General features: G+C 35.2%; 1 protein-coding gene across 6 annotated transcripts in view; it reads left to right on the forward strand.

Annotated features, from left to right (window-relative positions):
- The window catches only part of LOC118189526 (uncharacterized), a 1,222,747-nt gene that overhangs the window by 105,501 nt on the left and 1,090,633 nt on the right, over nt 1–26,613 (forward strand). Inside the window, exon 1 of one of the 6 annotated variants that reach the window (XM_085816471.1) lies at nt 26,024–26,256. The exons of 4 other annotated variants lie outside the window; for them this stretch is intronic. The gene's annotated coding sequence lies outside the window, so the exon portion shown is untranslated. Of the gene's footprint in view, nt 1–26,023; nt 26,257–26,613 lie in introns of those variants that run through there. One more of the 6 variants, XM_085816474.1, reaches the window with a different exon arrangement.

A 26,613-nucleotide genomic window follows, 5' to 3' on the forward strand; every position in this document is an offset into this window, starting at 1 on the left:
AATCTAATAAGTTTAAATAAAATGCAAGAAAAATGCGTATAATTTAATATTCCGTACAAGGAAGTCATGTGGTGTACACATCAGATTTTTTTTTTCAAAGTTTGATGTAGATTTTTTTAAGGGTTATATTTTTTGCATATATTAATGATAAACAAATTATGGCGGAATTTTGATCTTTGCATTATCAGCAGATCAAAAATTAGTCTCCCAGAAAAAGTTTTTTTCAGAATCGCTAATATAAAAAGAGCAGGGTCTTTTCCGTTATAGGAAAACCTACAAAGGTAAAATCACCGAACACTGATAGTTCCGACCTAGGTTCGGTTCCAGGCGAACAATCTGGTTCTATGGGCTCTTACATGGTTTTCTCCACGTGTAACGTGTATATGGACCAGTTTCCCTTAGAAAGTCCACCACGAACGCATCCCTGCCCTTAGGCAGATGACCCTAGTGTGCTTTGGCGAAATGAACTAAACCAAACCAATATTTCCCTTTATAGGATAAACACGCACATCGTCAAATCTTTCGAATATGATAAAATTTTTTACACATAAGAAGAGTTAATTATTTCACTGGACAAAGTACGAAGTAGAATAACACACTTTTACTAATAATAATTGGATTGAAATTATTTTATGAAAGTACAGTAAGACCCCGCTTAACGCGGGGGATACGTTCCATCAAAGTAGAGCGTAATGCGAAACAGCGCTAAACGAGGCTATCTTTACATGTAAATATTGGGGTTAGGGGAAGATGGCTAGGAAATTGGTTAGGTATTAAATTTAAAAAGTTTGTTTTTTTAATAAAAATAAAACCAAACATTTATTTCTTAAAGCCCAAATTAATACCACATTATTATTTCTTGCAAAAATAAAAACAAAATATAAATAACAAAACGAATATTCTTAAAAAAAATAAAATAAAATAAAATAAAATTATCAGTCAGTCATATTTAGTTAGCCTTCCGCGTTTTCAGTGTTCTGCCTTTTTGTGACAAAAGTATCTAATGTTGTTTGCCTTTTTCTTTTGCGTTGTTCTCTTAAAAGTTCTTCATAAACGGATAGAGCATCTCTAACACCACGCCTTACTTTTGAGCTCCTGTCAAAATTCGGATCATTTTCAATGATTTGATCCATTATTTCAGTTATGGTAGACAAACTCCTTTTTACAAACGCCATCGAAAGTTCCTTTTGCTCTTCTGAATCGCTGCTGTCAACATTTTTGTTTTCTTCTTGTTCAGTTAATTCCTTGAGCTCATCATTAGAAAGACTAGCCGCTGCTTCTTGAATTATTTCTTCGACATCTTCCACATTTACCCCTTCAAAATATGTCTGTACAATACCGCACCAAACAAGAAATACAAGTACACTCTTTCGGATATGTATTTGAAACCTATCGCTGCATAATATTTCGGGGAATCCCCGTATGCTGCGAGCGATTTTGTGGAATCCCCGGGTTGAAATAAAAGAGCGCTAAACCGAAACAGCGCTAAACGAAACAGCGTTAAGCGGGGTCTTACTGTACTAGCTTTGAAAACAAGTGTAATCTTATAAGAGATTAAGAACTACGTATTTAATTTACTAGTGGCCAAGGGCGGCTTCGAAGACAGTGCAACTGGCGCGGCATCTTCGGGCAGCAGAATTTAGGGGCGGCAAAATTTTTGTAATTTAGGGATGCAGGAGATGGCAGTGGGGTTGGCAGATGGCAATGAGCAGCAGAATGCCAATCACGAGCCTTGACTGTGGCCTATAGGCAATGCTGCCGCATATGTTGGGACATCCTTACATTTTAAATATTAAGTATTACTATCAGGTTCTTAAAAACTATTATGAATACCTTTTTCGAGATAGTTGTGATTCTGGGTTATATAATTTTTGGGTTATGGAGTAATTTTTACTGATGGAGAATGCAAATAATTTGTGCAAATAATTAGAACTAGTGATTGAAACATCGTCTGCATCTGTCTCTGGATTGTGTTGCATTTGTGGCAGTGATTGTGTTAAAAATTCTTAAGAATGAAACAGCAGTTAAAGCGCTTTTGTTTTCCCACCCAGCCGACATGTAAAACTAGATTTTCTGCACTTAGACGAAGCAGGAATACTCATGTCTAAAAAAATCGTTAATTTTTTTTCACTTTCCTTTTTTAAAAGACAAATAGTAAAAAAATCTGAAGAACGAAATGCTAACAGAAAAAACAAATATTTTGAAATTTTAATTATTGAATTGCAATACCGTAATTATATTTTACCATTATTTGTCCATCCAGTATGTTATGTAATATTTTTTTCATTACTTTTCTGGTGTCTTATGGGAACTGGTAAACAGTTTCTGCTGAGTATTGGCTTATTCAATCCTCTAAATGTTAACAAGTATATGTGGTACTGCTATATAACATTTAACGTTGTGTTGCCAAATTTGTGCATAATTGAAAAGTAATTCCTAGATATAAAACTGTTAGGCGTCATTTGGCTAGTTTCTAGAGTCTAGAACATGTATTACAGCATAGTCTAGGCAGCATTATTGCTCTAATCTAAGGTATATGCATCTAGGAAGCATTATTGCTCCAAAGGTGTAATAAGGTGTCATTGGGAAACGAGTAGATTATTAAGACTTGACATAAAAAAAACCTAGATTGCTTAAATACTTTTGATACAAACATTTAAAAATTCACTTGAGTATAAATCTCACATGTCTGACATAATCAGAACAAATCCATCAATTTTATCAGGGCAGGGAGTTCAGGACTCATGCCAGCGACAGCCTGTCTGTCACTGGCATAAGTCCTGAACACCATATAGATGACAGTAGGGCGTTGGCCAATTTTCCGGCAGTACTGAAGAAGAAGACTCAAGGGGACGGATTCGAGAATCTCCCTTACCACCAAACGAGCCTATGAATTTTATCAGGGCAGGGAGTTCAGGACTGTTGCTGGTTTAAGTCGTGAACACCATACAGGTGACATAAGACGTTGACCAATTCTCCGTCAATACTGAAGAAGAATACTCCAGAGGACGGATTCGAGGGTCTCCCTTACCCCAAACCACTATAGAGGACTTTCAACACATATTTTGAGGACCTCATGCCGCAAGGACACTGTACATTTACAAGATTTCTTCTCCGGGACTCGATCCTTTGCCCATCTGTACGGTAAAGAGTATCGCTAGCACTGTATGGTCTGGACGGTTTGGAGGACTTTCAAGACATATTTTGAGGACCTCATGCCGCAAGGACACTGTATATTTACAAGATTCCTTCTCCGGGACTCGATCCTTTGCCCATCCGTACGGTAATGAGTATCGCTAGCACTATATGGTCTGGACGGTCTGGAGGACTTTCAAGACATATTTTGAGCACCTCATGCGGACACTGTATATTTACAAGATTTTTTTTCCGGGACTCGATCCTTTGCCCATCCGTACGGTAATGAGTATCGCTAGCACTATATGGTCTGGACGGCAGGAATATTCTAAGTCATACCGGTCATTTCTTTGCATACGTTCGCGCAAGTAGTGCATATGCTTGTAGGGAATGAAGATGTAAACTAACTGTCTAATAGTCTAAAAACATGACCACGAAAGTTGTTTCAAAATACACCACTGTGCTTACTGTTGTAAAAAATCTGTGCGTAATTTGTCTGTCTATAACTGCGTTGAGAAGTCTTTAATCATTACTTTATGTTTCCGTTTTCCTTCGTGTGTTTTAATGAATAATTTGATGGTGCGTAAATGCAATGCGAATCTGAAAATTTTTAAGCGTTTTCGGTCAGCATCTATAGATTACATTCAGGAAGCATCTGTTATATCATTATCACGAGGGTAGGCGGCCATTGAGCCAGATGGAAGGGGACGTTAAGGAGGGGGAGTAAACTCTCGAAAAGGTGGCAGTGGGCTAAAAAAGGGTTCGGAAGCTGTGATGTAGAATGGTTAGATTTTATTTGTGGCGAAAACAGTAAAACTGCGAAATTCTAGTTATTCCATCAAATCTGTCTCAAATGTCTTAAGACATAACCAATTGCATTTTTATGCATTTGCTAAGCGAATGCTGCTAATTTACGTTGAAAAGGCTGAGAAAGCACCCCTCTTCTAAAATGAATACTACTTAACTATTCTCCTGTTATTAGGTAATACATTTTTTAAATATTTGTTCAAAAAGATGGGATATCTGTTAGAGACTTTTGCTGAGTCATTAAATTTAAAGATTCAATAGAACTCGCCGAAGCGAAGAAGAAGGGGGAAGGAAACTAAATGTGTGTTGAAATTCTCCTGATTGGTTAGATTTTCGCTTATTTAAAAATAAAAAAAGTCTTACTACTTGTTATCAGTGAAGCATAGGTCGGAACAAAGTTCATCATGATAAAGTCTTCACAGCACAATAGGTGAAAAAACGACTTTTTTATATACAAAGTGCAGCTGTTTCTCACATTTATCTATGTAAAACAAAGTCAACGTGTCCAAGTGATGCATTAGATTTGTAGCTGAGGGACAAAGTCCTCGGAAGTTATTTTTCCTTATCACAGTAAATGTATGTGTTATGTAACAGATGTGGAACTGATTCCTTTATATACCAAGTACAGTGGTTTCTCACGCTTATCTATATTTAATATACAAAATAAAGTCAACGTGCATAAGTTGACTTATTAAATATGTAAGTGAGGAGCACTGGATGGAGTGAAATTCTTTCTTTCGCTTGTAGTTTCAATTTATTAAAAAAATTTCTATCTGCTAACAAGGCGCATTGTTTTCATGCAATTATTTATGTACACCCTGCAAAATGTTACTAATACGTGTAACTTGAACGTATGTTTAAAATTGCAGTTCTCACATTTTCATTTACTATTACTAAACGGTTTTGAATGCACTAAGGTAAGGTTTTTTTTTTTTTTTTTTTTTTTTTTTTTTTTACGTAGGTTTTGTAATTTCTCAGTAATTGATAATTTTTGTTAAACATCTGTTAATTATATACCTTCGATTAAGATTTAGGTTTTTTGTGAATTTTTATTTGGTTCTTGCAAACATCGTTAAGTTTTTTTTTTTTTTTTTTTTTTTTTTTTTAACCCCAAAGAAGATGTTTGCTCAGAAGTGCTATTGATTTCGTTTTGGCATTTTGCGTTGGTTCACTATAAACGTCCAGACTGTTGCCACCAAATGTTAGAGCTCTGCATTGTATTTACATTAATTAAATCATGAAGAATCTGCGTGAATGTATGTATGTTTCTCGCACTGTGAAAAACAACGGTACCTAGAGACATTCAAATTCCAAACAATGGTCTTCCACCCGAATGTGGTCATCTGGAATCCCAAATTCGAAATTTGGAATTTGTTTTATTATATATTTCATATTTTGTAAAATTTTAACAAATTTTTTATTGACAAACTGAAGGATTTCGAAGCGAGTAATGGCAACACTATACAGGGGGGGGGCGAATCATTTTTATCTCCAGCACGCATCGGAAATTCTAAAAATATGCTTTTTTTAAGTTGTTTTGTGATATTACTGAACTAAATTTTATGGTTTAAGGGCGAAGAACATGATATTTAATAAATAAAAATAACACAGAAATTTCTTACACTGAATCTGTTCTGCACGTCTACTGATTCGTCTACTCCACCGTAACATACAAGTGAAGCTAGTTTAAACAATGAGCGAGAATCTAAGTTTTAAGAGACAGACAGATGATAGCTCAGCTTGTGCCGTGCCGAAACCCCTTTATTGTTGCTTTCCTTTAGTGCTCTACTACGAGCACATGAGTTTGTCTTTGACTGAAATTACGTTAGCAATCACGGTGGAATGAAATCATGTTGTTGGGCTTTAAACGCAAGCTTTGAAATGATTTGAGTCATTTTACTCTGTCGAGTTCGCAAAGAGAGGAATTTAATTCTGTTGATACATTAGATTTCCCGATATTTTGAGTTGAAGTGAAAATAAATATCTTAGTGTTTAGTTTATTAATATTGTTAAATGTTTAGTTTATTACTTTAGCATTCTAGATTTGACGATGAAGACGCTTAAAAATATCACTCTATGTCCCGTGTTGTCTAAATCGGGAGTTTATCTAGTTTTTCTTCTAATTCATTGTTTTGCTATACGCGGCTTGTCATCAACGGCTATTTCTAAACTTTTTGAAGCACTTCTTACTATCACCAGCGAATACAGCGTAATCTCAAAAAGTTTATCAAATGACTTGTTTAATTTCTGTAACAATTTTATCAGATTGCCACTTATACATGTAATAAAAACGAAGCTTTTAAATATTGAAGTTCACGACCTATTTTACCCTTCTCGTAAGCGTAAGTACGCGACCTATTTTAGCCTTCTCGAATTTCAAGAAATGTAAAATCGTGGCTCAAATTCCGGCGAGAACGCATATGACTTTTCATGTTTCTTTGTTCAATATATAACAATTTCTACAAAATTAGGGGGAAAATCTAAAAGCTGCTTTCCGAGATATGCAGTATGTGACGTTAGAAACCATTTTTATCCTTCCTAACTATCCGAAGCCTCGATTTTAACATGCTATGGAGGTGCCAAGGTTTGGGGGTATTTTCAAGTATGACGGGACGATAGCAAGGCATCGATGTGTGTGTGTGTGTACCACACATAAGTCCGAGTACACGTGAATTTACATGCTTTATAATTAACCGTTATGTAGTTGAATTGTACCCGTAGCGTTTAAAATGGAAAATATCTGCCTTAAAAATATTTTTTCTTACAAAACATGTTTCTTGTAAAATGTTTTTCCTAGAGTTGTTTATGAAAAGAAGATACTTATGAGTCGTAAAGGTTGCAAAGCAAAAGTTTTTCGCCAATTTCACAAAGTCGTTGATAAGTTTTCAACTTTTCATGGGGAATGCGATTAATCAAAAAGTAACCAATTTTTATTAATTGCAGTGATGCTGCAAATATTTGTACAAATTAAATGGCTATGTTATTGATTGAATGCATTTCAAATCATATTAAGGAAGCGAGAATGCAATTAGTCAAGAGAATAACAATTTTTTATTCATTGCAATGATGCTGCAAATGTTCATACAAATTCTCAAGTGGATATATTACTGATTGAATGCCACCCAACCCGTATAGGGATTAGCGTCGATGACTACTGCGCCGAAGGGCGCGGGTTCTAATCCCGGAGAAAGCATGGCTGTTTTAAATGTAATAGTGTGGGTACGACATGGCGGCCCTCTGAGCGGTCAGGGTTTTCGCTAAGAAAGCACAAATTTCCCAAAACTATTATGAGAACAAATTATTTTGCTGATTTTAATGTAAAAACTCTGCTGGTATTTCATACTTGGATTTACGTACTTTTGATATATGGCCTTAATTTCTTTGACATATTTTAATATGCACGTATATATACGTTCTTACAGGTATCATAAAAAATATTCTAGGCCGTATAGCGGGGTTATGCGGCGAGCCAAAAGTCCTCTCGTGTGGTTTGGCCGTGGAGGTAAGAAAGGCTAACTTCCTACCTCCATGGGTTTGGTCATGGTTTCTCCAGTACCCTGCTCTGAAGCACCGGCGATCCCTACGTGGTGACCAAAACATTGGGTCATTTACCATTAAGTTCAACGGGTTTTGACGTGATCGGATGTAAATATTTTGTAATTACGTCGTAAATATGCATATAAATGTATATATTTTCTTTTTCTACAACACTTCTTTGACTAAACTATACAAATCCATCACACTATGAATGTTTCTTTCATGCGAAAATGTCCCTTTTTCGATTTGTATGGAACTGCCGTATGTTGAAATACTATCAGAACCCTGTCAAGCGAGCTTCTGAATGTAAACAAAGAACACCCCATCCGGTGACCGAAGTTTCGAAGCAGTGCTTCACTTTTAGTGCCGGTTGTCCACTCCTTCCTTTCTTACCTCCATGCTCGGAGTAGTCTCCCCCCCCCCGGGTGTTCTCCATCAAAATTGGTAGTGAAACTGAGCCAAATCGCACTGTCGCCTGTTTAGGTGCTCGAAGCTGTCGTGAACTTCGGCTGAGTACGTCAGAGAAGTTAGCATAAGCAGCAACAACAACTCATTGAATGTATTTCTAATCGTAATAAGCAAGCGAGAATGCAATCAATCGGAAAGTAGCCAATTTTTATTAATTGCAGTGATACTGCATACAAATTATGAACTAGATATATTATTGATTGAATGTATTTAAGTAAGCATTTATAAAACATCAACTTGGTAACTATTTGGCAAACATATTATTCCTTAAACCCTTACCCTTTCTCCCTTGGCATTTCTTATTCCGTAAAACATTTTTAGGGAAATACGGGCTCGAAGCTTTTTCTTTGTCATGTTCTTAATCGAGATAAAAATTATTGATTTCGACTTTTAGAACGGAGGTTGATCCTACCTTTCAGAAAAAATTTCATTTCATTTCCAGCTTAGTCGAATTTTAAAGCCTTCAAGAACGGAGGGCTTATTATTCGAACCCCTGCAGGGTAGTCTTTTACATGATTATATGCTGTGATTCCGTAGCATATTCTTGTCACAATTTGTCATGAATGTCAGGTCACTATCCCAAAAGAATGTCTGCGATGGCATTGTGCCTTATGCTGTTCCCAAATAATTTTACTCCAAGCATGGCAAGTCAAGCATGAAGCCTCGCCGCACAATTATATTAGCTATATCAGTCATTATCGGGTACAGAAAAAGCAAAAAGGAAGAACGTTAAAAAATTCTGCAAGTCGTATCGTAAATTCATTTTCGTAGTGTCCATTTAAATATATAATTTCCTAAAAATTTTTACTGCCAAGGGAAGGCTGATTTGTGAATATTCAATGATACTTTAGCCCCTTTTATTATGATTCGTCCACAGTATATTGAGTATTAAAATGTATTAGCGTAATGAGAGACAAAAATTTTTTTTGGTTACCCTTTTCTCCTCCCCCCGCCTTTTAAATGCTTTCAGTAGCTTACATTCTTTCACAAATGAGTTAGCTGCATTAGCATGTTCTGCTGCTGCAGCTTTACGTATTAAAGAGGACGTGTTCCGATTCACAATCAAAAAATGAATTATTCTTTTCTAAAGCAGAATTCGGAAACGATTAAACTGTGCTCCATTGACTATAAAAATGCTCTTTCTTATTTTCTGAAGTTATTATTTTATTTATATTGACCCCGGTCAAATATACAAGAGGAGTAAGGGAGCATTTTTTTTATGTCTCTTCTCTTTATTTGTTTTTCTGCAATTCATTATAAACGGCGAATGACTTTTGAAAATGTTGCTACCAAATATTATCGCTATGTATTATATTTAAATTAATTAAATAATGAAGAATCTGCATAAATGTACGTATGTTTCTCGCACTAAAACAACGTACCTAGAGCCATCCAATTTTGAATAACGTACGTCTCCACCTGAATAAGAGCATCTGGAAGCCCAAATTTAGAATTTGTTTTATTATCTATATCATAAATTGTAAAGCATTTGTGAGTTTTTGATTGAAAAACTCAAACGATTTCAAAGCGAGCTATGGCAACACTGTACGAGGAGAAAAAACATTTTTGCCTCCAGCGCACGAGACTAAAAAAAAAAAAAAAAAAAATGCCGCTTTAGGCGTAATATAAAATCTAAAAGCTTTCAGATTTTTTTTTAAAAACATTTTTATCTTATTATTAAACATAATTTTCTTCGCAGATTCGGCATATCTAATTCAACTGCAAAATCACAAAATATTAAAAAACAGCGTAGCAATATACGTTTATATTTCCCGATGCATCGTTAAGTGTTGGCATACACATCTGATTTTTCAGCGTTTTCTCAGTTCATCATAGAAATGTTAGGTTTTCTTATTAAGATGGCTTTACAAAACTTTTATTGTCGTTTAATAGTTAACGTTTTCTGTGTTTAATTTATCTGTTAAATTTCACGTTCTTAGCGCTTAAACCGCATAAATTTAGATTCAACAGAAAAATCGAAAATATTTAAAAGCAGCATATTTTTAGAATTTCCCATTCACAGGCTTGCGCGCTGCAGATAATTTTTTTTTTTTTTTTTTTTTTTTTTTTCCCGTACACTGTTTGCTTTGAAATCGTTGGGTTTATAATCAAAAATTCGTTCACGTTTTAAAAAAATATGAAATAGATAATAAAACAAATTTAAAATTTGGGCTTCAACATGCCTATGTTCGGGTGGAAGACAGCGTTATTCAAAATTTAATAGCTCCAGGTATCGTGGTTTTTTCACAATGCGAGAAACGTACATACATTGATGTAGGTTCTTCGTTATTTAATTTCCTTTAATATAATTCAGGACGACAATGTTTGGTGGCAACAATCTGAAATGCCATTCGCCGTTTATTGTGATTCAACGCAGAATGCCGTTTGGAGACTATTATCCCGTTTGGGACTAATGTCTCAAAAGACTTAACATACTAAAGTCAAATGACGAAAACGTAAATATGCGTTTTGTTTAAATAACTCTGAATAAGAAACTACTGAATCTTGAAGTTGTTTCGTGGAATACTTCACATGAGATGTATCTTATATGAAATATAATTTGCATCTAGTATGTTGAAAAGTGTAGAGGGGAGGGTTGGGTAGGAGTTTTTATCTCGGCCTCTAGTTTTGCAAATCAAAGCCTGCGCCGTTAAGCTGTGATTGCAGAACTTTCTGTGCTTCTGATAGAGAGAATGAAGAGTTGTTTACTTCTTAGCTGCGCTGGTTACATATTTGTTAAAAGTGCAGGTGTTGCATTGGATATTACTGGTAATGCCATGCATTTTGTTTGCATGGGAAACAAGAGAAATGGTTATAATCTCTTGATTGTGCCCGAAATTGTGTTTGCTTTGAAACCATTCCATTATATATTGAATTTGCGCTGCAAGCTGAATGCCAGGCTTTTCTTTATTTTTTTATATTATACTGTAGGTGCATATAGTCATCAATATACTTACTTTATAATCTGTGTGAATTCGAAAAATGGCAATGTTCCTTAAAAGATCATTAAAATAATTAAATAATTATTGACATGCTTACAAATAAGTTTGAAATAGATTACGAACTTGTGCTGGTAACTCTTAGAAAGTAAACTTTTTCTTACGTCTTTATTTTGAACTTAAGGTATTTTTAGATATCATCTTTTATCACAGCATTAAATTGTATAAGTTCAGGTGAGCTGCTTCATTCGTTGTGCTAAGTTTTTTACTTATAATAATTTTATGCTTTTAAACGTACTTCAGGAAAATACTATAATTAAAACTAATGAAGTGGATTTAATGAATTGTACTGAGTGTTTGCGATGTTCACAGAATCATTGGAAATCGAATGAACTTGACTTTTCAAGGAATAAAAAGATCTAATCTAAGAGTGTGCTTGAATCGCTATGATCTTTAACATTCAAGCACACTCTTCTTTAGAATCATAAATAATTATCTTTAGATTTGTGATTTGAGGGGGAAATCTTCATGCAAATATCCCAGAATTAAATATGCAAATTGACTACCGGTGAGCAAATATTGTTCGGATTTTAGCGGTCTCCCAAAAGTGTTTGTTAAGGCCTTTTCCGCTCTCGTTGAGCTCGTAATCTACCAGTCTACACTCAATCCTACATACCTCCGTTATTTTTTGTCTTTTTAGCTTTATTATAAAGCATCTTTTTCTGTGCAATTACGCCATATTCAATTCAAGGATAAAATTTAAGAAATTTTAAAGGCAGCCTTGCGGTATAGGTTAGAATTTCCGATGTAGTGTTAAGTGTTGACATAATTTTTTTTTTTTTTCAGACGTTTTTTCAGTTTACTATAACTGGTCGAACTTCCTGTACCGTCATTAGAAGCTTAACAGGGCTTAGTGGAGCTATTTAATTAAAGAAACATTGAGATCTAAAACAAGGCCTAAATCAGGCTCATTAAGCAGTGGAACTACCACCATACTACCTTAAATAACTTTAAATAGAATAAGCAACTAAAATATGAACTTAAAGAGCTGGCGAGATTTACCAGCTACACCAACAAAAGCACATTATTACATACTTTGTAAAATATAACACATGTTACTTGCATGCATAAAAATATGTTACTTATATATATAAAGAAATAAAATAACAGAATATCATAAGCATCCTAGTTTTCCAAGCAGACAGGGAAATTTTAAACACAATCAATATATCAATTCATTTCATTTACAGCTACATATTTTATGAAATTTCACAATTTCAATTTAGTCACTGTATTTTTACTTAGATCCTTTAGAGTATTAAATTTAGCAATATCTGGAATCAATCTTAGAAAAATATTTTTCATAGAAGAGCCTCTAAACAATAGGTGCTCAATATCGACATTACTCGTGCCACCTGGACAGGCACAATTTTTAATCGAAAACCTATTATAATAAAAGGGAAAGTGTCCATGATTAGTTAAAGCTTGGTTTAGATACTTGTCACGTAGGCATCTTCTCTCACTTACAGTTGAGATTAAATTAAATGTGAATCTTCCTTTAGAATCTGGGTCGTTCCACTTTGCTTGCCATAGAGTCAAACGTTTTCTTTTCAACAAGGATTTCAAACTCTCAAAGTAAGTCTTTACTTCAAAATCAATAATATGAATTTCAGTGGCAGCCTTTGCCAATCTATCTGCTAACGCGTTACCAATGGTACAAATGTGACTCTTCATCCAAAAAAGTTTAATGTCTCTGACAGCGCTAAGAAAAATCTTTTATCTGTTTAATTAGATCGTTACTTGGACAAACATCCGTAATTGAAACAATTGCGCTTTCGCATTCACTATAAATTTCTACAGGATCTAGCGCAGAATTAGAAATAAGCCAATGTAATGCCTCTCGCAGGGCTACTAACTCTGCGTGATAGACAGAGGCATTGTCAGAAAGTCTATATTTCTTTTGTAAGCTTAGTTTCTCATCTGAGAACACGCAAAAGGCTGCCCCGCATGACCATTTAATTTAGTTCCATCTGTAAAAACCATGTAGCCTGTCATATTGGGGAGGCCTTTATGCCAATTCAACCGTTTCAACAAAGCTGGATGAATGTTTGAACCTTTCTCAAAGTCAAAATCTCTAGCTGAGAAGATCTCACTAAAACAATCAACAGTTTTATTACGAGCTTTTAATTTAAAGATGGCATATTATTTTCCCGCTAAAATATCGATCGGAGGACATCCAGCCAAAATCTGAAGAGCTACTATGAAAACAGTTCTAAAACACTTAGTAATCCCCAATAAAACGATTCTTTGCAAAATTCTGTTACGCATTCGGACCGTTCCAATCCACCATGCGCCACATGTATACAAGATCTTTCTCTCAATAGCTCCTTTTGTATAAACTCTTAAGAACTTTACCTTGGAGATTCATTTTACTAAGTCTATTAAGAATATGGTTGCTGATATCATCAGTATCAGCAACATGTACGTTATGTAACAGCCACGCTGAAGCATGCAAGAAAAGGTATGTTAATTCTACAATGTATTGGATGTATATATGCATTCTAAAAATATTCCAGTATCAGAGCGCCATAGCACTCGGTGTGGTAAGCGATAAGCGCTTATTGCACCGAGTATCGTATGTAACAGTGTGTAACCACATATATATTAGTAAACTGTATGTAAGAGTGTGTAATCGCAAATATCAGTGTAAGTTGTATCAATTGTAATATTCATGCACTGGAAAGTATGCATACGTTATGCTTAAGACACAGATATCAGTGTATTATCGTTCTTAGTGAAAAACGTATTGTGTGTATAAGTATATAAATGCAAGTATCCAAATATCAGTATCAGTGCTGGCCTGTATATAAATAATCCAGAGTCAATATGTAATCGCACTCAGTGCTTACTACTCTGTACGTAACAGTGTGTAACCGCAAATATCAGTATTAGTTATGCAAATCGTGATACAGTAAGACCCCGCTTAACGCTGTTTCGGTTTAGCGCTCTTTTATTTCAACCCGGGGATTCCACGAAATCGCTCGCAGCATACGGGGATTCCCCGAAATATTATGCAGCGATAGGTTTCAAATACATATCAGAAAGAGTGTACTTGTATTTCTTGTTTGGTGCGGTATTGTACATACATACTTTGAAGGGGTAAATGTGGAAGATGTCGAAGAAATAATTCAAGAAGCAGCGGCTAGTCTTTCTAATGATGAGCTCAAGGAATTAACTGAACAAGAAGAAAACAAAAATGTTGACAGCAGTGATTCAGAAGAAGAGCAAAAAGAACTTTCGATGGCGTTTGTAAAAAGGAGTTTGTCTACCATAACTGAAATAATGGATCAATTCATTGAAAATGATCCGAATTTTGACAGGAGCTCAAAAGTAAGGCGTGGTGTTAGAGATGCTCTATCCGTTTATGAAGAACTTTTAAGAGAACAACGCAAAAGAAAAAGGCAAACAACATTAGATACTTTTGTCACAAAAAGGCAGAACACTGAAAACGCGGAAGGCTAACTAAATATGACTGACTGATAATTTTATTTTATTTTATTTTATTTTTTTTAAGAATATTCGTTTTGTTATTTATATTTTGTTTTTATTTTTGCAAGAAATAATAATGTGGTATTAATTTGGGCTTTAAGAAATAAATGTTTGGTTTTATTTTTATTAAAAAAACAAACTTTTTAAATTTAATACCTAACCAATTTCCTAGCCATCTTCCCCTAACCCCAATATTTACATGTAAAGATAGCCTCGTTTAGCGCTGTTTCGCATTACGCTCTACTTTGATGGAACGTATCCCCCGCGTTAAGCGGGGTCTTACTGTATATTTATGCATATGAAAATATGTCTACGTGTATTAATGCCATATGTGGTCATCAGTGATTATTTGCTGTCTATTGTCAATGCCATCGGTCAATTAACTGTATTTATCAATGTGACGTGATGTCATCTGTGATCGTTTGCAGTCTTTTGTTAATGTCAATGCACAATTATGTACCCTTCTCAATTATGTATTCCAAAGCATATGTGAATTTTAAACGCCCCTGTAAGGCCATGTAGCATCTTTTGTTAATCAATCAATAAATACTGGCCCCGGGCAATTTGGACGGGAGTCTGCCCGGTGGTATTAGGTGGCAATTGGTTCGCAGAACTGCCAACTGGTTGGGTCTGAGCGTCCTGTGCGGGCCGCACATGTGGCCCTCTGGTCAAACTCTAGATAAGGGTGGGCGTGGCACTATGCTAATTAACTTATTAGTAAAGGGGTAGTGGTCACGTCCTCCGTCGCTTATCGCTTATTAAGAATATGGTTGCATTCGATCTTTATTTGATTTAGGTGAGGTATAAAAGTGAGCTTTTCATCGATCGTAATGCCCAAATATTTGATTGTTTTAGAAAGTGTAAATTGGTTGTCCATACAGTTTGCACCTAGGATGTGTTGATCTGGTATTAGTTTCGGCAATACCCAAAAGAAAGCTCTTCTTTGGATCAAATTTGAGTTTACCACAGAAAGACCACTTCTCCACTTCTTGAGTGGCAAAACTTTAAAGCTTTATCAATAGTATGGCGACCACTTCCCGTGGCCAATAAAACAAAATCGTCAGCATAAGCTTGTATACTAACATTTTGTGGTAAGGTTATGTTTAAAGCTATATTAGCAATAATATTCTACAAAAGTGGACCAGATATTGAGCCATGGGGACAACCCCTTTGGTAATTTCTGCGATGCCACTTATTAACCATCATATAAGGAAACTTTCCTTTCATTCAGAAAATCACATATTAATGAGAAGATATTTCTTGGACATTTCATATTTTTTAATTCCTTTAATAAAATTGGCCACCAAACATTGTTGAAAGCACTCTTTACATCTAAGGATAAAATTACAGTATGTTTACCATTCCTTCTATTTCGTAGGATGTCAGAAATTAAGTTATCTAATAGCCTGGGTAGTACTTTTTACCCAGCATAAAACCAAGCTGATTTTTATTTAAAAGATTATTTGATAATAAATAATATTGTAACCGTTGTGTCATGAGTTTATCCAGCACCTTGCCCCAGGAAGGCAGTGAGCAAATGGGGCGAAAAGAGGAAGGATCTTTGTAGGTGAGCGAACATGAAAGCTCCAAGTATCCAGAGGTGTAGTTACAAGATGCTGTTTGTGGTCGGTAACATTTCAAGGATTAAGCGAAATTCACACACAACATTTATTACGATGATAATACACAATACAGCATTATATACAATAAACAGACGGAAGATTAAAGAATGGCGCTACAAGATTGCGCTCCTTGTTGACGCTTCAAGATATGCGACTTCACATGATGAGTTACAAGGCCTAACGAACTCTTTTGAGGCGTCAGTTAGTAATAGTAATACTTCATAACAATCTTCAAACTAAATCAGCCTCTTTCCAACATTCAGGATAAATTCCCCTCCGAAGACATTCATTCAGAATAGCTACAAAGAACTTTTTATTACATTCAAAGATTTCTAAAATAATATCCATTGTCAGACCATCTTTACCAGGAGCTTTATATTTATTTAACTTTTTAAGAGTAAAGTCCACTTCATCCAAAGTAAAATCATAATCATTTACGGTCTTTGGAGGTATCCTGCAATCTGATCTAATTTGATAATGACATGATAGATCACCATAAGTAGTATCACAAGGAAAGTGATATTGTAGGAGGTAATTTACTGTTTCGTCTATATTCTTAGTATAAGACCCATCTTGATATTTCAAAGAGGCAATTTGTAAAGCTGGTTTATATTTATTAACAGCAATATAATAAGGAATGCTAAAAGGTTGATGAATATATGACGGTGTCACATAGTTGTTCCCAAGCACAATTTTTACTAATGTTGATTTCTCGTTTATATTCAGCTAATTTCTTCTTATATTGAATCTTTAACAAATTTTTCTCTACACGATTGTAACAGCTCTGAAATTTTCTTCGATACAGTCGAGTTTGACTTCTTAAAATAGGCAGTTTTTCGGAACACCAATGCACCTGTTTACCCAGAGCGTTGCTCTGTTTAAATTGTTCATCTTCTTATTTTTCTTACAGATATCCACTATTGAGTTAGTAAAATCTTTAATATAAATATTTAAATCAAAAGTATTTTCTAAATTTTCTTCGGAAACTTTATTTATAAAATTATAGAGTTCTGCATGAAAATTTAGTCAATTCAAATCCCAAATATAGAAACGTTCAAATTTCTTCTCTCTAAGTAAGTTATTTAAAAATCCAATCTCAATGTAGCGATGATCGTTACATGATATATCCATAGAAACAGACCAATTCAGGACAAAAGAAAATCTTACAATGATAAGGTTTTTCCAGGTTTCGCCTCTGGCACCGGAAAAAGTAGCCGGGCTATCAGGATTATTAAGAACATTCAAATTGTTTGTCGAGCAGAATTCAATTATAGCATCACCTTTTGGATCTATTTAGTGATTATAAGGACTACATAGGGGGCTCTTAGCATTGAAATCTCCGCAAATAATTATTTCCGAGTCTTCATGCAAATCAATAATACTGTTAATACAACAACAACATTATGGGCATTTCCCCGTTCCGTGAACTTCATCACACTACAGGTCCATCCCCCTTTGGGGCACATCGTAGAGGTTCAACCTCCACTATTACCCCTCCAGAGGAGCGGCGCACCACCTGGAAATACATTGATCTCCAGGCAGCACTGGTCGTTAACTACTACCTGCCAGTCGCATGGGCGAGCCCGTCTCAGGATGCCGTTACCCAGCAAACCGGGAGGAAAACCCCCGGCTACGGATCCAACTGCTCAGAACATGCCAGACCCCGAGGCCGGCCAATAAGTGACCTTTCCCAGGGCCTTCAGAGCCACCAAGTTCATAAATTTTATACCCCCGTGGCCTAGGTACAGATCCTAGCCAGTAGCTTCGTAGAATACTGTTAATACAATATAAATAGTTATACTAGTTAGTATACTGTTAATACAATATAAATAGTCATTCAAGGCGTCATTAGGGGGCAATACACTTAAATTATGTTTCTATTATTAATGATCATTTTGATTGCCTTTATATTCGACAAAGCATACAAAAGTATTGCTGGAGAGCTGTTAAACAGAACAATTGCCACTCATGGATAATTTTTGTCACAAAAAGTTCAAAATTTCATTGGGATTCCCCGAACTTTGTTATCCACTTCATAAGAATCAAGGTTATTTTATAGCCTCTTTCAATAGCTTTAATATATATAATTGATTTACAGCAGCTTTGGTGAAATGTAAATTTATTTGAACCATTTTTAAAGTCTACTATATCAGTGTTCAGTTTTCTTTCCGAGATGGCTTTACAAAACTTTTTTTATTGTATATTTATTATCGACGTTTTGCGTGGTTACTTTATTTATTAAATATCACATTCTTGGCGCTTTGTTTTTTCACAATTATAGTTTATAGTTGTTGTTTCTTATGGCTTTATTCTTAAATCAAGCCATTTACAGCAAGCCACTCTCCAAAAATAAAGCATTAAATTCAAAATTATAACACCAAAATTACTTATATTATTAAAAACAATTAAAAAAATCAAAAACACTCAATATTAAAAACATTTAATCACTATAAACACGCCGTTTATATTGATTTAACGCAAAATGCTGTTTCGCGACTAATATACCATTTGTGACAAGCGTCCCGTTTGGGCTAATAAAAAGTGAGATAACAAATTGCGGTTATGTATGTACAGCGATTAGGTATTATCGGAACAGGCTAGGAAGGCACGCTGTAAGGGAGCTTCCAATTACCCACGAAGGCACGCAGTGAGGAAGAAGAAAAATTCCTTATGCATGAATTAAGAACTGTATGACAATGTTCCAAGCTTTGGATTCAAGGGTAATAGAAGCAGCTGAAGAAGATTGATGGAGCATCATCAGGATGCAAGTACTTGTTTGGTTCAATCACTTATCTTCAAGCACTGGATCAGATAGGTATTCAACAATCATGACTTCAATAGATTACGAAAAGCTTGCTAAAGCAATTCACGCGCTTTTGGACTGCATGGGTGATGACAAAGAATATCAGAAAGGGCTGTAGAAAAGCTGCGGAAGCAGCGCTGATTACACCGTTACGTGAAGAATGCACCCCTTATCTAGTGTCAGCTGTCAACTTCTAACAATTATTTGCGACTAATGTGCGTATGCGGAAATATTTCTGCAATCTTCGTTACGAGCTGAAGTGATTGTTTTACAAGCTGAGTTTGAAGTGATCCCGAGGTATTAGAAGATCACATGAAAAGTTAGATTTTTGTGTTAGAACCGTTCAATCCTCACCCTCAAAAAAAAAAAAAAAAAAAAAAAAAAAAAAAAAAAAAACTAAAATTCTTTATCGTATTTTATGAGATATACAAGATCTAAATTTTCTTGGAAACAAAATCCGAACAGTACCATCGATTTTGAAATGCATTTGCCAATAACGCATTCAATGATTTCTTTGCAGTGTGAGCTATCCGCTTATTTATCACAACAATATTTTCTGTAGTACATGCAAAGTCAATGCAGGTCTTAGTAACTTGTATATTGATTGGACTGTATCCATGACCTTCCAGAAAATAGCAGCATAGCATAAGATGCTTCGATTCATATAGAATACAAGCATCTGGGACGAAGTCTTCATTATGTCCTGTTCTATATGTTCTAAGTATGTCCTGCCCTAAGTTCTATATTGGGCTGTATCCATGACCTTCCAGGAAAGAGCAGCATAGCATAAGATGCTTCGATTCATATAGAATACAAGAATCTGGGACGAAGTCTTCATTATGTCCTGTTCTAGTATGTTTTAAGCATGTCCTGTCGTAAGCTCTTCATTATGTCCTGTAAGTAAGACGTATTATAGTTAAAAGTTGATGAGCTAGTATTAAATACTCATGATGGGTGCGTCTTCCCCATTTTTACTGATGTCGTCTAAACCGATCATAATGCAAGAACTATACTTCTTTTCTTTTTACGATAGGCTGAAATCTGTGAGGCTATATGGTGAAAATACTGCCTCTCTGCCAAAACTCCTAGCAGTTTTAGAGCGTTGAAGCAGGCTGTAGACTACCATTTGAGTATTAATGCCATAAATGAACCAAATCTATAAAATTTCATTGTGAATGAAATAAAAGATTTGTTAGACAAAACAGTAGCAGACCGTTCCGTTTGCAGTGGATTGGGAAATTTGTTAAATAAGTTCGTTAAACTTTTTTTTTTTTTTTGGACATTACGCCTGCTGATTTAATCCTTTTTAAACCCAACATTCCGTTCGAAGAACGTGAATAACAATATCTTGACGAAGCAACTCATCGTAAACACGTCGCCACTAAAAGAAGACTTCAGACTTCTTTCCATCCGTCGACATAAAATCTCAGAGAGCTAGAAACAGCTGACTGAGTACTTGATTGGGTTCTAGCGAAGCCTACTTTATCCTTCCGATTTGGACTGTACTAAAAGTGAGTGAGTACTTACGGCGTCATTTGTGATTTACAGCGTTGTACTGTAGTATTTGGCCTGTGCTTGCTGAACTGATAACGAATAGTTAAAATGAGCATTTTTAGTATTCTCAAGGTCACCCAGTTTGTAAATTTCTTGTGCATAGAGAAACAAACAAACATTGCAAGAGCTAATGACATTCGCAAATCCTCACTTAGCTTATTCATTAATTCTCTCCCCGATTAATGCCGTTTATTCTGCGGTTTGATAAGGATTGCGCTTGGTTAGTTATCTGTTTTGCCGTGGCAGATATTCAGCTGAAAACTTCATATCGAGTAGCTGCCTCTCTAGTCCCGTGTTATTACTATAGTTCGACCGCCTCATCCGTGACCATGAGCGCAAACACGCATGCGCCGTTTGGACCGAATTATTCTCAAAATAGGGTGGAAGGACCGGGACTTTCTTTCCCTCCAGTATAGCTTTTTTAGGAGAAGAGAAGACCTTTCACGTCGTAGCAAGTAATACCGCCCCTTTTGGGCGAGTCTATGTGTTTTGGCAGAATGCCAACCAAGGTTGCGCTTGAGACGGTCGAACTATATAAAGTCACGTATCGCACTCTATGAAACGAAAGCAGCGGTAGTAACTGAGCAAATAAACAGTGTACGTAGGAGTGGTAGATACCATTGGCTTTAAATTACATAGAAATTTAAAGAAAAAAGTGGGCAAAGAAAAGTGCTTCGTTGCTAATCAATGGTGAAAACAATCGAATTGTAGTAGTGCCATAAATGAAACGAATGCATGACATTTCAATTGTGAAAAAATGTAACAGCAGTCCTCGAATTGTCCCTTAATAATTACACACACCTTCGGTTAAAAAAAAAAAAAAAAAAAAAAAAAAAGGAGAGAGGAATTGTTTTTGAAGTTTTGAGCTGTTTTCGGTGTAATTTTGAGCGTTGAATCCAAGAACAGAGTTAGAAATTGTATAACACATGCCATTTTTACACTTTTTTTTTTCTTTTTTTGTTAAATCATAAACCCGGTTAATTTAAATGCACTTGAATAATTTTTGTGCACAAACCGAGTTAATGTTGACTGTTTTAGCTCTGTACCTCAAGCCGAATTTTTAGTTGTCTTATGTTGTAATTATTTAGCGCTCTGGTACTGACGGAACTACATTTCGTCCGTGATGTTCAGATTAAGCCCAAGTGAATTTAATTTTATAATACATACTGAAGCTTACTCATTAGCTTTCTTCATAACTTAGAATATCTTTGTTTCTCTATTTTAATTTCATCTGTCTTAAATGAAATGAGACACTTCAAATTTCTAAAATTACCTTGGAAAATAATCGAACATTTTTTTTTAAAAATAAGTGAGTGAGGAAAGAAATATTCTTAAAAATAGTAAATTATTTCCTTTCTGATAGATAATGAGTTTATAAGATATTTTCTCCCTCCTTTTCTACATGCCTTCCGAGTGTAACGGTAGGCCACTCGGCAAGTATTCAAGAGGTCCACGTTAGAATCCCGTCGAGGGCACTGGTCATTTTTCATGTACTCCTGCTTCAAAATAATCACATAACATTGCAAGTTCATATGTACATATCGAAAAAAAAAAATTAAATGGTATTTTGATATTGTTTGTTTCAAAACAATTTATTGTGTGTACAGAGTTTTCGTGTCTGAAATCAATTTCCTATTCATATGCGTTTTAGACTTATATATACTTCTTTTCTTTTTCGTTTTTTTCCTCCCCCCTAAATATCTTTTTACTAATATTCTACATTTTTGCAAAATATTCCCTACAGTGTTCGTGAGAAGGCAGATAAAAAACATGTAATGAAATCCGAAAATTGATTGGACATGAAAATTCTGGGAACTTTCTGAGAAATGCTTCTGAAAATAAGTCAGATATGTTATTAGGAACAGAAATATGGTTTAATTTGAATGAAATATTTTCGCAAGTTTTCGTTAATTACATTAGAAAAAAAAATTTAAGGTAATTCGATTTTATTCGGTTAAGATACAAAAATTAAGATCAAAGTTTATTGTATTATTAATATTAAAATTATGCATTATTTCTTTTCTATTTATAGAGCTTCTTCCTAAAATACTTTCATAAATATGACATGATTTTTTGGCTTCTGAGGCATCTTTTAAATCGAAAAATGTAAGTCAATTTATAATTAATGCTCTGTTCGGTTCATTTTAAATTAGAGAATTATTAGGAATTAGCGAAATACTTTAAATAGTACTTAACTTTCTCTGAACATTTCTGAAAGGGAATAAAATAAGTTTTTTTTTTAAGTATTATTTAAACCTTGTAACTGAGTTATTGTAAAATGTAAGGGGAATAATTCTTTTAATTATACTTATCAGATTTTTTTCTACTCTTCATTTTAACAATACATTATCCAAAACTCTTTATTACGTTCTTAAGTGCGCATCTCATAGCATTTGCTTTACAATTCCTTTTAACAGATTGCTTTGCAATACGAACAATTCTTGCTTAAATAGTTTTATAACGTATTTGTCAACAGGATTTCAATTTATGTTTACAATTCAATATTAAGGTTATTATATATTTAGATAACATTTATAATTATTATAAATTAGATACAGTTAATAATTAGATTTCTTCACAGTACTTTCACAGTTGTTTATAAGTGAATAAATTCTTCATTTCAAATACATTTATGAATAATTTAATGAATATTTATGTATTTTGTTAAAGGTGGTTTTTGCAATAATATGCAACAATATATGGATGTGAAAAAAATTTGTTTTATTTAAAACATTTTGGCGTTTGGAAAATAAAATAAAAGTAGCGAATACTCTATCAAGGGTATCGAAAGACGCATACAATTTTAAAGGTACCGTAAGGTATTTTTCATTCTTTAAGCATAACATTTTTGTTAAAATCTATATTTTTGTAGTTCAACAACTTAGAATTTTATAAAACAAATTCATAATCAAAATCGCTGTTGTTAGTTATCGAAAAATAACCAAGATGTGATTTTTGCGTAAATGTCACTAAACTATACACAAATTGCTATTATCCATCACACTATGAATGTTTCTTTCATGCGAAATTGTCCCTTTTTCGATTTGTATGGAACTGTCGTGTGTCGAAATACTATCAGAATCCTGTCAAGCGAGCTTCTGAATGTAAACAAAGAACACCCCATCTGGTGACCCAAGCTTCAAAGCAGTGCTTCACTTCTAGTGTCGACTGGTCCCTCCTTCCTTTCCTATCTCCATGGTGTATATGTGGGGGAGGGAGCTGTCACTCCTTCATCTTGCGAGCGTATAGTTTGTCAAGAAGCATACATCGCTCATTCATTTTTTTTGGTCATTTATGACTTACAATTGTCATTATGTATAATTCAGTTTTCTTGCTGCATCTCTACATTGTGGGTTTATCATAAATTTGATATGTTGGTGTCTACATTATTCTGTTATTGCACTGCGCCGTGTATAAGAATGTATTATTATCGAAACAGCTGGAACACGGCACCTGATCGACACTAGTATGAAGAGCCCACCTGCCGTCAGTGGATCGAGCGAAAATCGGTTTCGACCCTGTCGATGTCGGTGTATTGACCCTGCACAATGCCTATATGTCTGTTACAAACTATGTGTAGGTGACAGATGATGTATCAGTTATCTTGTTCATTATTATGTAATTATCATTATTTCCCTTTTTTTTTTTTATGGTGTGATGGTATGCTGATAACTAATGTCAAGCTTATGCCAATTTCGATCCTGTGTTAGTGTCGATCCTATGCTTCGTCGAAGCTACGCTTTGTCTATCCTACGTAGTGTAAGCTCTATGCAGGGTCGTTTATAGGCAATGAATAGATAATGGCGATACTATGAATGCAAGCTAAAACAAAAAGCCTTGAAGAAAGCGTAAATTAGTGCTACATATTTATCAGTTTCGTCAAAAGACACCATGAAAGTATGTATATCAAGAAAGTGTACTGTCTTGGAATTATAGTATCAAAAATGGATTGCAATTTCTCTTGATGGACTTCACCTTTAGACGGTCATCATTAAGAGGGATGCTTGTCCGCGATTATGCAGGACAGCAATCACTTTGTTGTTAGCTCATGTTAATGTACGTAGGTGTTTGAGCCATATATGCTACGATTTATGCCTTAGCGCATAAATAGGTATCGGTATTGAACATCACTTTAATATGGTGACCACATGAACAGAAGTCTCATCTTTTGGAGCCATTTGGATCATATTACAGAGGTTTTGCTGCATTCAGTTGTAGAGTCATTAGGTTAATTGGAAGCAGGCAAGATGAAAAATATGCAACCGCCTTCGCCTGGAATCGAACCACGGGCCTCTGGAATACCGGCCCAGTGTGCAGAACCACTACACCACGAAGGCACGCTAGGGAAGTGGGAGAAATACCTTATATACTCCCCTTTTTAAAGGGCGACTAGGGTTTTAGGGGACCTAGTCGCCAAATCCTGGGTGCAGAGAATCATCATCCACAACCCTTTTTAGTTCAGGCGCCACTTCTAGAGTCAATATAGGTTAATTGGAAGCAGGAAAGATGAAAAATATGCAACTGCCTTCGCCGGGAATCGAACCACGGACCTCTGGAATACCGGCCCAGTGTGCAGAACCACTACACCACGAAGGCACGCTAGGGAAGTGGGAGAAATACCTTATACAGTTTGTCGCGAGCTTTAGTCATTGCATCGAGTAACAGCTTCGGCGATTAGTATAAAAATTTTACATTAATTTGCATGAACATCCAGTTAGATGGTAAAGTTAACTAGAGCATTTTCGTCGTGATTCGCCTGTTGAATTTGATCTTATTCAGAGTCGTCTTTGTCCCTTCTGTTTGGAATTCTCCTTTGAATCCAAAAACCGAAATTCCTCTATCTAGGAATGAGCTTTTCGCATATAAATGAATTACTTTGTCGGTACAGAACTTCTTTAAGTATGACCGCATAAAACAATTCTAGGCCATTGTTCGAAAGATTTATACCGTCTGTTAACGATAATTGTTCTCTATAAACAAACGAAAAATGCATCTTCAAATAACTAGTAAAAAAAACTGAATAAGTAAGTAATGGTAATCTGAATTATCAGGCAATTTCCACAGCAGTTATTACTCTCCCCATACGTAAAAATCTAAAACTGAAGCTGTGGGAGACTTGTCCGGAATGGTTAGTTCGCCGGTCACCTATTTTCTTGGATACTATTTCAACTATAGTTTTTTTATTGTTATTTGAGCGTATCATTAGTGGTTTCTGTCCAATGACTGCTTGCGAATCACTAACTGCTGTTCTGCAAATAAAAAGTCCAGAGGCCTCTAACGGAAAATGTCTAGCCTAGCCTTGCCGATTATTTATCACCTCCGCCTCGTTATAGATGGTAACTTGGTTCTTGGTAGAGTGAACGATTCGCTTTTATTAGTATTTTTTATACGCTGGAGGTGGAGAGTATGCGTGCATGCGCGTTCTCGCTTTCTCTCACCTGCTTTTTAGCACTCGTCCCCGCCCCCATCTACTCCTCCCCCTTTTCGTATTTCCATCCATCCGTGCTGGCTTTGTTGGATGATTTTTACGACGAGGTTTCTTTTCTTTTCATTTTTTTATTTTTATTATGACTATTATTCCTCCCTGTGTGCGTCTGTAGCGTTATTTATTTCTTTTGACTCATCTTTCATGTAAATAATCGCACAGAGCTCGATTCGCCCGCCCCATAATCACATTTGCACACGTGAAATGTTGTTAGACTAAAGCGCAGAAAAATCTTTGCATGGTTTTATTTATCGACGGAAAGTCTATTTGTTTCTTCATTTTTATTTTACCACTGTTTCTCGATTAGCACAAGTCGCTCCTAATTTAGATATCGAACATCTCCAGGTATTTGCTGAGGTGAGTTATGTTTTCTTATTTTGTTCATTCTGGGAGGTCAGATCTCTCTTGTTTATTAGTCCAAAGGAGCAATTTGCTCTGAAGGACTATTAATTAAGGACTGTTGTTAATTTCTTTTGGCATTTTGCGTCGATTCACGATAAGCGTTAATTCACTTTTCAAATTGTTGCCACCAAATATTATCGCCCTGTCTTATATTTAAAGAAATTAAATAATGAAAAACCTGCACAAATGTATGTATACTTCTCGCATTGTGATAAAACAACGGTACCTAGAGACATAAAAATTTGAATTTTCCATACAATATGGGCATGTCGAACCCCTAATTTGAATTTGAAATTTGTTTGATTATCGATT

Source organism: Stegodyphus dumicola, chromosome 5 (assembly GCF_044657685.1).
Source record: "Stegodyphus dumicola isolate Sdum_Otavi_A_Nest chromosome 5, ASM4465768v1".
Lineage (NCBI taxonomy): Eukaryota > Metazoa > Arthropoda > Arachnida > Araneae > Eresidae > Stegodyphus > Stegodyphus dumicola.